Raw genomic sequence first — 10,056 nt, forward strand, 5'->3', positions numbered from 1 at the left:
TATCTCTCTATAAGTTGATGATGTTACGAATGATTTTTGCTGTTTTCACTTCCTAAGGATACCAAAAAGAATTGGAAAAAAAACTATTTTAAAATGGAGTTTGATTGTTTTCAATCAGGAAAGTATTTTGAAAAAAGAAGTTACATAAAGCGACAAATCTGAGAATTATTTTTGCTCCATCTGCGTTTTCATTTAATTCACCACACAACTTTTGCATTGCTGAGTGTAAAATTTATATATTGGACATTATTAAATTTTAAGTTTCTAAATCGGCAGATGTATTTGGATAAGTTAACCCATTTGGCTCTGGGGCAGAGCCACAATGGATTCTTTGTGTGTTTTTTTTTTAAACAGGCGACATGAGAATTGATGCCACAGCACGAGAATTTAAGAACTTATCTGCAGACATCAGATTTGGACGAAAGGCTTTACCTTTTCTAAGATTTTTGTCATTTGTTATCTTCCAAGACAAAGTGCATGAGAATAAGGCTCTTTTGGGGAGAAATAAATAGAACATGAATAAAACTTGTCACTCCAACAACACTGTTATTTGAATTTGGGATAATTTTGAGATGCAAAGAGTCCAACGTAATTTTGCAAGTTACTTTTGAGAAACTAAAATGCCATCTAAGAATAAGAACAAACAAAATCTTGTAATGCCTGGGATCAAATGGGAATGTTTGGTTCTCAGGTTTAAAGATATTAGAATATTGTATTGGACTGTAAAGTTCTTCCAGGGCTCAAAAAAATGAAATCGAATTCTAATTAATGGGATTAATTATAATATTGGAAGTTAAGTCGGGCTGGTGCAAGAGCTAATAAGGGAATTTGGGGAACAAATATTAGAAAATTAAAATTCAAACCCTTCAATTAGTATAGTGTATAATTTCCGAGAAGTCCAGTACTTTCCAGTGGAAGTTAAGATGTGTCGATAAGAATTGTAATTGACACTTTTCTCTTGGAAATATTTGTATCCTTGCTTTGGAGTTTTTTTTTAAAGAAAACCACATTTAAATGTCCAGCCACTGCCCGAGGTATCAGAACCATACGGGGGAGATAAGCAAAGGTTTTGTGACAGACACCCCACTTTTTGATCTTTTGATAAGATCACCTGAGAGTTGAGAATGTGTGGCGTGATATTGGGATACCAGTGTAAGAGTGCAGATGTGACTTTTTACATGTGAAGTAATTAACATGCAAAATGCATGGTGGAAATGCACTGACGAACGGTTCTCAAACATGTGCAACTACTTGACAAACAGCATGACATGAAATGGTTAATGTGGCCAGTGGAGTGAGACAACATTTTGAATCATCAAAGCATTGACATGTATTCCATAGAGAAACTGACTTTAAATTAATCAGATAGAATTGTACCTGTCAGAGGGAGTGAAATTAATATAAAGAGGGATATAGAATCTGGATTGCGACAATTAAGATCTAAGTCTAGCATTTAATAAGAATTATCCAGAAGTTGGATGCAGATAAAAGGAGAGCTGGAGAATCTTAAGTCCATGAATGATTGATTGCTTGAATTATATGTATTTATGTGCTCATAGTTGAGAGCATTATTGAGTGACGTGATCTGTAGGTGGGGAAGGTCAGAACAATCAATAGTATTCAGACATACCAGGGGTAGGAGATCAGGTCATGGTCAAGATTTTAAATGAAAAGACAGGATTAGCACCCCGATGGCAAGGGCCCTATGAGGTCCTAATGACAAGGACACTTGCGCACGTGTGGATATAAGAGGAAAGGGTAGTTGAAAATATTGGTCCCAACTTAAACCTTTTAAAGGCGCAAAGGATAATAAGGACTAACCAGTCATGACCGGCGTCCTCTGTGATTTCTCCCAACAGTGTAATGATGAATTGGAGAGATGGAATCATCGCAACCATCCTCTAGGGAACTGTGGCAGCCTGGGAAAAGCCTCTGATAGTTATTAGAAACAACACCTGTTAGCATCCTGGCCAGTACATACAGCTGCCCAAAGGAGGCCATGGAGAGTGGGTAAGGAGACCCAATGTCCGGATATTGGACAGGATGACCGGAGACAGCCATCGGATCATCTCGATTAGTTTGAGGAATGTGATAACACAGGTATCACTGTCCAGACCAGGTCTTACATTCTGCCTGCCAAACCCGTGGTCCTCGTGTAGAGACGACGTAGGCTCTTGGCTGTATGAGCCTGCAGGCTGCATTAACTCCTCTTGTCAGTGTCACATACACAAGTCTAACTTGACCTGTATTACCAGTACGGGTAATGATACGATGTTAAAAACGTTGATGACCCACTGCGAGTGGAGGAGAGAAAATAATAAAGTTTCTGATGACCCTGCCCCAGTAACATACGAATGAGAATTATCAAGAGGGATGTAAATTCAAATCATTAGGAATAGAATAGACTGGGTGGGTATACCAGGTGGGATCCCGGGAATACTTGGTGACCAGTAAGAATACCACCTGACTGATGACAACACGGCAATGTTGTCCAGAATCACAGCATTTCATTGTCTGCTCAGGCAACAGCTTAAAGCCCATCAGTAATAGTTCTGCCATTGTAGTGTCAGTGAATCCTCTGGAAAAGGCCTTCAAGGCAGTCCAAACCTCCCTCACACAATGGTCTTTCCTGACAGATAAAACGGAAGTTTAGAGTGTGGCAACAATCACACTTTCTGTCTGCATATAATTGACTTATTTACTGTTGGAGACTTCCACATAGCTGGTAGGGCTCTCACTGGATACATGTTCAGCCCACGGTGGGACAAAACGCAAAGCATAGATGATGCGCAGGAGAGATAGCCTGGAAGGAAGGCAATAGGTAAGGCCCTGATTATGGCCAATAAATATGTGAAGGAAAGTTACCAGGCAGTAACCAGTGGGAGAGTACAAATACACCAGGCAACAGAGAAAGCCAGGAAGCTGGAGGATTCAGCACAAGGCAGTGAAACAATAGCAAGAATGCGGTACGAGTAGTGGGACAGAGAGAGATATGTGGCAGCAGGTGCATCCATTGTAGTGTTGCTAATCAGCCTGTGTATCTGCTGTTCCCAGAGACTGATGATGTCTCAAGCAGAGCTAATGGTAATGCTGGCCACCAAAAGATACAATCCAATGCCCACAGGGTCACGCACCTACTTACGGGGGGCAACCTCAGAGAGGTAATAATGATGTAATGTAGGTAGAATCAGTCCCAGGCTCAGCCTAGATCACTAAGACCTCAGTAAGGCCATAAGAGGACCTCAGGAAGGGATTTGAAGTTTGTCGAGTCCCAGATCCTCAGATTGTTCGACAGGTGGAGGATTCAGGGAATGACCACCTGGGCCACCTGGGCCAGATCGTATCTGACCAGGGGTCAAAAGTGGGGTCTAAAGTAGGGAATCATGGAATGTTGAAAACTGCCAACATTGTACATAATGTGTAACCTCAACCTGTTTTTCAGAAGTGTGAAGCAATGGGCCATGTGAAGATATAATTAAAGTGAGACATGACTGGGGAAGGAACAAGAACGAAGAAGGAAATTGAACGATCAAACCACAAACTGATGGCCTTGGAACGGTTAGATGATTAAAAAATAGCTGATATGTAGAAACAAAGTATGTTGGAATAAGCAGCTGGCCAAGTGAATATGTGAAAATAGTTGACGCAGAGAATGTCACGTGAAGTTAAAGTATAAGTATGTGAATTGAACAAAGGAGTTTTGAGTTGCCTCTTGGATCTCACTGAGAAATGTACTCCCCTGTATGCATACTTGTATCTCTGAATAAATTTTCCTTAGTTCACCTACAGCCGTCTCGTGTGAAGTGCTTTCAAGAATACTCCACAACACACGCACACAAGAAAAGATGGAGAGTAGAGGGTAGTGTGCAATATTGATTCCAATTGTAAAGAGTTCAGTCTTTAAAAAAAAGCTTTAGAAGTTTTTTTGTGAGGAAATCTTTCATCCGTACAGGTCTGAATGTTCATTGTCTTGAAAAGGATGAAGTGTCATAGGCTCCTTGTGGTTAAGCCTCAGTCTGAAGTTGGTGGTGGGAAATCCTGGTTCCCCTTGCAATTTTTCTGCTGCAGTCATTAAAAGATGTTATCACTGAGGCTTCTGCTTAGTTGGCACTGTCTCATAGCTGGTCTGCCTGGAAAAGACCTTCTTTGGCTGCTCATTGGCTGTTCTCTATCTCTCTCTCTCCAGAGAAATACCTTTTAAGGGAGAAACTCACCAGGTTGGGGTGTCGGTCAGGTGACTAAGGGCTCTGTCCCCTGGGGTGATTTATACAATGTTCCAGGACATGGGAACCAATTGTTACATGATGGTGTCTAAATATGGTCCATTTTGATAAATAGGTGTTCGTACCTATAATTTTGGCCTTGGCTTTGGAGTCAATCTGTCTGCAAACATCTTTGTTAGCTCCATGCCTGTCGATAGGAGTTGTTAGCATGGAATGGGCTGTTTTTTCTATTTCAATGTGCTTTCCCCAAAGCTAATTCAGATGTGGATAATGGGTTTAATCTTCAATAGACATACATGTTTATTGACAATACAGGAGGGGTCACTTGACCTTTACTCCATTTTGTCTGCGGCACGAAGGTGTCCATTTTTTGTAGCTCGGTTCAACAGTTGAGTTTTATTTCATAATTCTTCCAGTTCATTTAATAATTCACCACTTCCCTTCGTGGCATGACAACTCCTAGATATAAATTCCAGTGCTTTGTTAGAATTTTTAATATCTTTACTGACCTACGATGCTGCATTTAATCATTTGTTCACTTGTATCCTCAGATCACTTTTCTCTTCTGCCCCATTCACTTTCTTATTTTCAAAGGAAAGACGATATTTCTATTTTTCCTATCATAGTGCATTATCTCACATTTATCTGTCATATTTCATTTGCCAATGACCACATGCAAATACTGCTGGACCAAGTCTCTGGATTTTCTTGCTTACCGGTGTTTTCCCTGCCAGTGCCTGGTACTGTCAACAGCAGGTGATAGGAAGCTCTGGAAGGTAGTGGTAGTTCCTCGAGGGTGGTGGTAGCCCTGGAAATTGGCAGTAGGCACTGGTGAGTGGCAGTAGAATGCCCATGCAGCTGGATGGAGGGAGAGGAGTTATTAGTGGTCTCATCTCCCTTCCTGTCGATCTCAATTACTAATCTTTTAAGGCTTTAGGATTAGACTGAGGCTAAAAATGAATTCCATTCCTCCCTTTCTGTGCTCTTCTGTTCCCTTTAAATACCCCCATTCTCTCAAAATCCCCTTTTCCTCAGGTGCTGTGGTGACAGTCTCATTGGAGAAATTCCAGAATTTTCTGGCTTTGCAGCATAGGCCTCCCTCTTGGTGGCAAGGATCACTGTAGGAGATTTACTTGCACAGCGAATGAGCTCTGACCATGAAATCAGGTTGGGGGTTAATTCAAGGTCAAAGTGCCGAGCAGAAGTCTTGTCTCCCCAGTATCCAACATCAAGAAAATACAGGCCTTAGTGTCAAATCTCAAAGTTACAGGATTGAAAGTCATGGCTCATAGAGGAAGAACAATGTATATTGATCCAATGATGTATTAAAGTAAAAGAGAACAATACTGAGCTCCGGAAATAGATGAATATCTGATCCAAGATCACTCCAAATGAACAAAGAGTTCCAGTTATTGGGAACGCTGAGGAATGTAAAATCCATCTGAATGATCTGTCACAATTGCAGATGGCCAAGAATAAATTGTGTAGAAATGAAAGCCAAGGGTGGAAGTATAACATGCAGAAAATTATAACTTGCTAAAAGGAGAAAGATGCAAAGTTTTACACTAATATAAGAAGTGGAGACCACAGAGCTGATTCTACAATGCATTCTCTTGAGAGGTGGATTTGGACTTCATACTTGCTGGCTGTCTATCTTTTGGGAAAAACTTCAGAACATGTCAGTAACCGCATATAAAAATCAACGACTGATCCCCAGCCAGCAGCTCAGTGAGGTCCTCCAATGAGCAGCTGAACAATGCAGTCCAGAAAGGTCTCAAGTTCAACCCCTGGTCTATAAAGAGATAGTGATGGAGACTCTCCAATTGACCTCAGTACCCATAGGTTTGGGAGGGGAAAACTGGCTGGGATTCCTGTTTCTGATCTCTCCAGCGGTGCTGACTAGATCTGCTTGAATGTGGTGGCTGGACAATAACAGATTCGCGTTTGTGAGGCCGTGCAGACAAGGGAGGAATGGAATTCATTTTTATGGGCGGCACAGTGACGCAGTGGTTAGCACCGCAGCCTCACAGCACCAGAGACCCGGGTTCGATTCTGGGTACTGCCTGTGCGGAGTTTGCAAGTTCTCCCTGTGTCTGCGTGGGTTTCCACCGCCAAACGACTTGCAGGTTGATAGGTAAATTGGCCATTGTAAATTGCCCCTAGTGTAGGTAGTTGGTAGGAGAATGGTGGGGATGTGGTAGAGAATATGGGGTTAGTGTAGGGTTAGTATAAATGGGTGTTGTTGGTCTGCACAGACTCGGTGGGCCGAAGGGCCTGTTTCAGTGCTGTATCTCTAAATAAATAAATAAAGTCCCAAATTTGGGCAAAGAATGTACAGGGAGGAATAAAAACAGAAACTGCTGGAAACACTCAGCAGTTCTGGCAGCATCTGTGAGGAGAGAAACAGAGTTAACATTTCAGGTCTGTGATCTTTCATCTGAACTCGGTCCAGATCGTGTCTGCATTGTTCACTCAAGAAAAAACAAGCACGAAGCAGCAAGATGGACTCTGCATTAACGTTATTTCAAGGGTTAGGCACCCTGATTGCAGGTAAGGTCGTTTTTTTGCAACTTTTCCGTTGCAAAATGTCTGGAAGTACTCTGGAGTATTTTTGAGAGTTCTTGGATTTACTAGAGAGTGTTGCTGCATCCTCATGGTGAGGGACAGGAGGGCAGAGAATGAGGTGACCTTTCCACAGAGTCATAGAATTATACAGGACAGAAACAGGCCCTTCGGCCCATCTTGTCCATGCCAACCATCAAGCACCGAACTATTCTAATCCCATTTTCCAGCACTTGGCTCATAGCCTTAAATGCTATGGCGTTTCAAGTGTTCATCTAAATACTTCTTAAATGTTGTGAGGGTTCCTGCCTCTACCACTCCTTCAGGCAGTCTGTTCCAAATTCCAATTTTCCTCAAATCCCCTCTAAACCTCCTGCCCCTTACGTTAAATCTATGCTCCCTGGTTATTGATCCCTCTGCTAAGGGAAACATTTTTTTCCCCATCTAACCTATCAATGCCCCTCATAATTTTCTATACCTCAGTCATGTCCCCTGTCAGCCTTCTCTGCTCTAAGGAAAACAACCCTCGCCTTTTCAGTCTCTCTTCATAGCTGAAATGCTCCAGCCCAGGCAACATCCTGGTGAATCTCCTCTGCACCCTCTCCAGTGCAATCACATCCTTCCTGTAATGTGGTGCCCAGAACTGTACACAGTACTTCAGCTGTGGCCTAACTAGCATTTTATACAGCTCCATCATAACCTCCCTGCTCTTATATTCTCTGCCTCGGCTGATAAAAGCAAGTGTCCCATATGCCTTCCTAACCACCTTATCTAACTGTGCTGCTGCCTTCAGTGATCTATAGACAAGTACACCGAGATCCCTCTGACTTTCTGTACTTCCTAGGGTCCTCCCATCCATTGTATATTCCCTTACCTTGTTAGTCCACCCAAAATGCATCACCTCACACTTCTCAGGATTAAATTCCATTTGCCACTGCTCTGCCCATCTTACCAGCCCATCTATATCGTCCCATAATCTAAGGCTTTCCTCCTCACTATTTACGACACCACCAATTTTAATGTCATCTGCGAACTTCCTTAGCATACCTCCTATATTCACGTCTAAATCGTTAATGTACACTACAAACAGCAAGGGTCCCAGCACCGATCCCTGAGGTACACCACTGGTCACAGGCTTCGACTCACAAAAACAACCCTCTGCCTCCTGCCACGAAGCCAATTTTGGATCCACATTGTCAATGTTCTCCATGATGCCAGATGCCAAGGGCCCCATTGCAGTCAATCCATAGGGCTCAGGAGATGCAGGCGTCTTATTCTGCCACTGGATTTGCCCATGCTCCATTCTATTGTGTACTACCTTGTCTTGCAAGAGAGAGGTCAGAATGTCACTGCTTGTGTAGCACTGTATTTGGGTGATGTGTCTGCCATAGCTGAATAGCTGGAGATATGTGAAGGCAGTGAGAGGTGGGTGTGAGGCTGGCAGCATTGTTAGGTGTGTGAAGGTTGTGGTGGAATATCTGATTATTAGACCTGAGTCCTGAGTGCCAGCGAATGTTGTCAGATGAGTGATGGGGATGCATTGAGCAGCGTGAAGTGTTGATGGTGTGGTGGGTCGGAGATTTCATGTGCTGACCAACTGCATGAGCTCATTAGACTTCTTGCGACGCTGCTATCAGGTCCTTGGGTCCAGACTCTGAGAGTTGACCTTTCTGGCCACCAGCTCCCACTTCCATCTGAGGGGTGTCCTTGAGGGTCTCCTAGCTCCCTGCAGAACCACGGAATCTCTCCTCCTTCTCACCTGCTCCACTAATGCTTCCAGCACTGCATCTGTCACTCTGGAATCCTCTGTCTACCCTGGTGTTTACGTTATACTAATTTGCATTGCACAAAAATAATGATGCAGCTTTCCTTTAAGAGGGACAGACTGCCTTTAAGAAGAGTAAGCTGGCTGGGCAATGTGACCTACAAACAATGCTGCTGGGCCCTCCTGCTGTGTGTAGGGGCCACAGGCAGTGTTCAGGATCAGACATCAAAGCGGAAACTGCTCAGGCCAATGCCATAATCTTTCAGTTGAGGTGGCGACATGATGCTTGTGTTGTCCACCTTGAACTGAATGGACGCAGACAGGTCACAAGTCATGACCTCCATGTCCAAAACTTGGGGCTAACCAAATTCTAGCCCCATATGTTCTACCAAAGTGCCCCAGACAACTCGTGCAAACACGCAGCTGCTATGTGACTCATTTGATGGCCAACATGGAACATAGCAACATGAAAGGGATATGTGCAAGAAAGAAGATAATGTGAAACAGCAACATAGCCCATTGAAATGAGTATGACGGAACCTTAGCAAAGGCCAGCAGTGGGCAAAGTTCCCTGCATTTTCATTTATACCAAGTTTATAGTTCGAAGCAATAAAGTTCAGCAAGACAATCCAGATCGACACGTCTCCCTCTGCCTGCTCCGACACTCAGGTCACAGACACCACCTCCCCCAATGCTGCTCTGGCTGTACACTTTGTTTCCAGGTGACCCTGTCTTCCATGTAGACCCAGCCTTTTGAAACAGGCGGCCGTTTAAGTACCAAATCTGAAATACCAAGCCTAAGGGGTGTGACTACCTCCTGGAACAAAGTGTCCAGGTAACTTTCCCCCACTCCCTGATGCCTCGCAGTGTCTGAGTCTCGAACTCCAGCTCGTCAACTCTGAGCTGAAGTTCCTCGAGCTGCAGACACTTACTGCAGATGTGGTTGCAGTGAATCACACTGGCATCCACCAGCTTCCACTTGCTACAGCTGCAACACATCACCTGCCCTGACATCTCGATTGTGTTTCAAGTTTAAAAATATTACTGAATGATAATTTGTAGTTATATTAATTTGTTTAACTCATTAAGCTACAAGTTTATACATTACTTATATTTCCCCAGTACCAGTTTACACTGCCCCATTTTAGAAAGAAGAAAAATACTTTTTTTTATTCTATCACGGGATGTGGGTGTCGCTGGCTCAGCCAGCATTTATTGCCCATCCCTAATTGCCCTTGAGAAGATGGTGGTAAGCCTCCTTCTTGAACCGCTGCAGTCTTTGTGGTGTATGTACACCCACAGTGCTGTTGTAAAGGGAGTTCCAGAATTTTGACCCAGTAACAGTGAAGCAACAGCAATATAGTTCTAAGTCAGGATGGTGTGTGCCTTGGAGGGGAACTTGCAGGTGGTGGTGTTCCCATGCATCTGCTGTCCTTATCCTTCTAGGTGATATAGATTGTAGATTTGGAAGGTGCTGTCAAAGGAGCCTTGGTGCTTTGCTGCAGT

General features: G+C 43.4%; 1 long non-coding RNA gene across 1 annotated transcript; it reads left to right on the forward strand.

The window, feature by feature from the left end:
- Positions 1–2,713: 2,713 nt before the first annotated feature.
- On the forward strand, positions 2,714–3,786 carry LOC137372594 (uncharacterized). Its single transcript, XR_010975452.1, has 2 exons — positions 2,714–2,821; positions 3,443–3,786. It is a non-coding gene; the product is annotated as an uncharacterized lncRNA (long non-coding RNA).
- The last annotated feature ends 6,270 nt before the right edge of the window (positions 3,787–10,056 follow it).

This window comes from Heterodontus francisci, chromosome 8 (assembly GCF_036365525.1).
Source record: "Heterodontus francisci isolate sHetFra1 chromosome 8, sHetFra1.hap1, whole genome shotgun sequence".
In the NCBI taxonomy this organism is placed as follows: Eukaryota; Metazoa; Chordata; class Chondrichthyes; order Heterodontiformes; family Heterodontidae; genus Heterodontus; species Heterodontus francisci.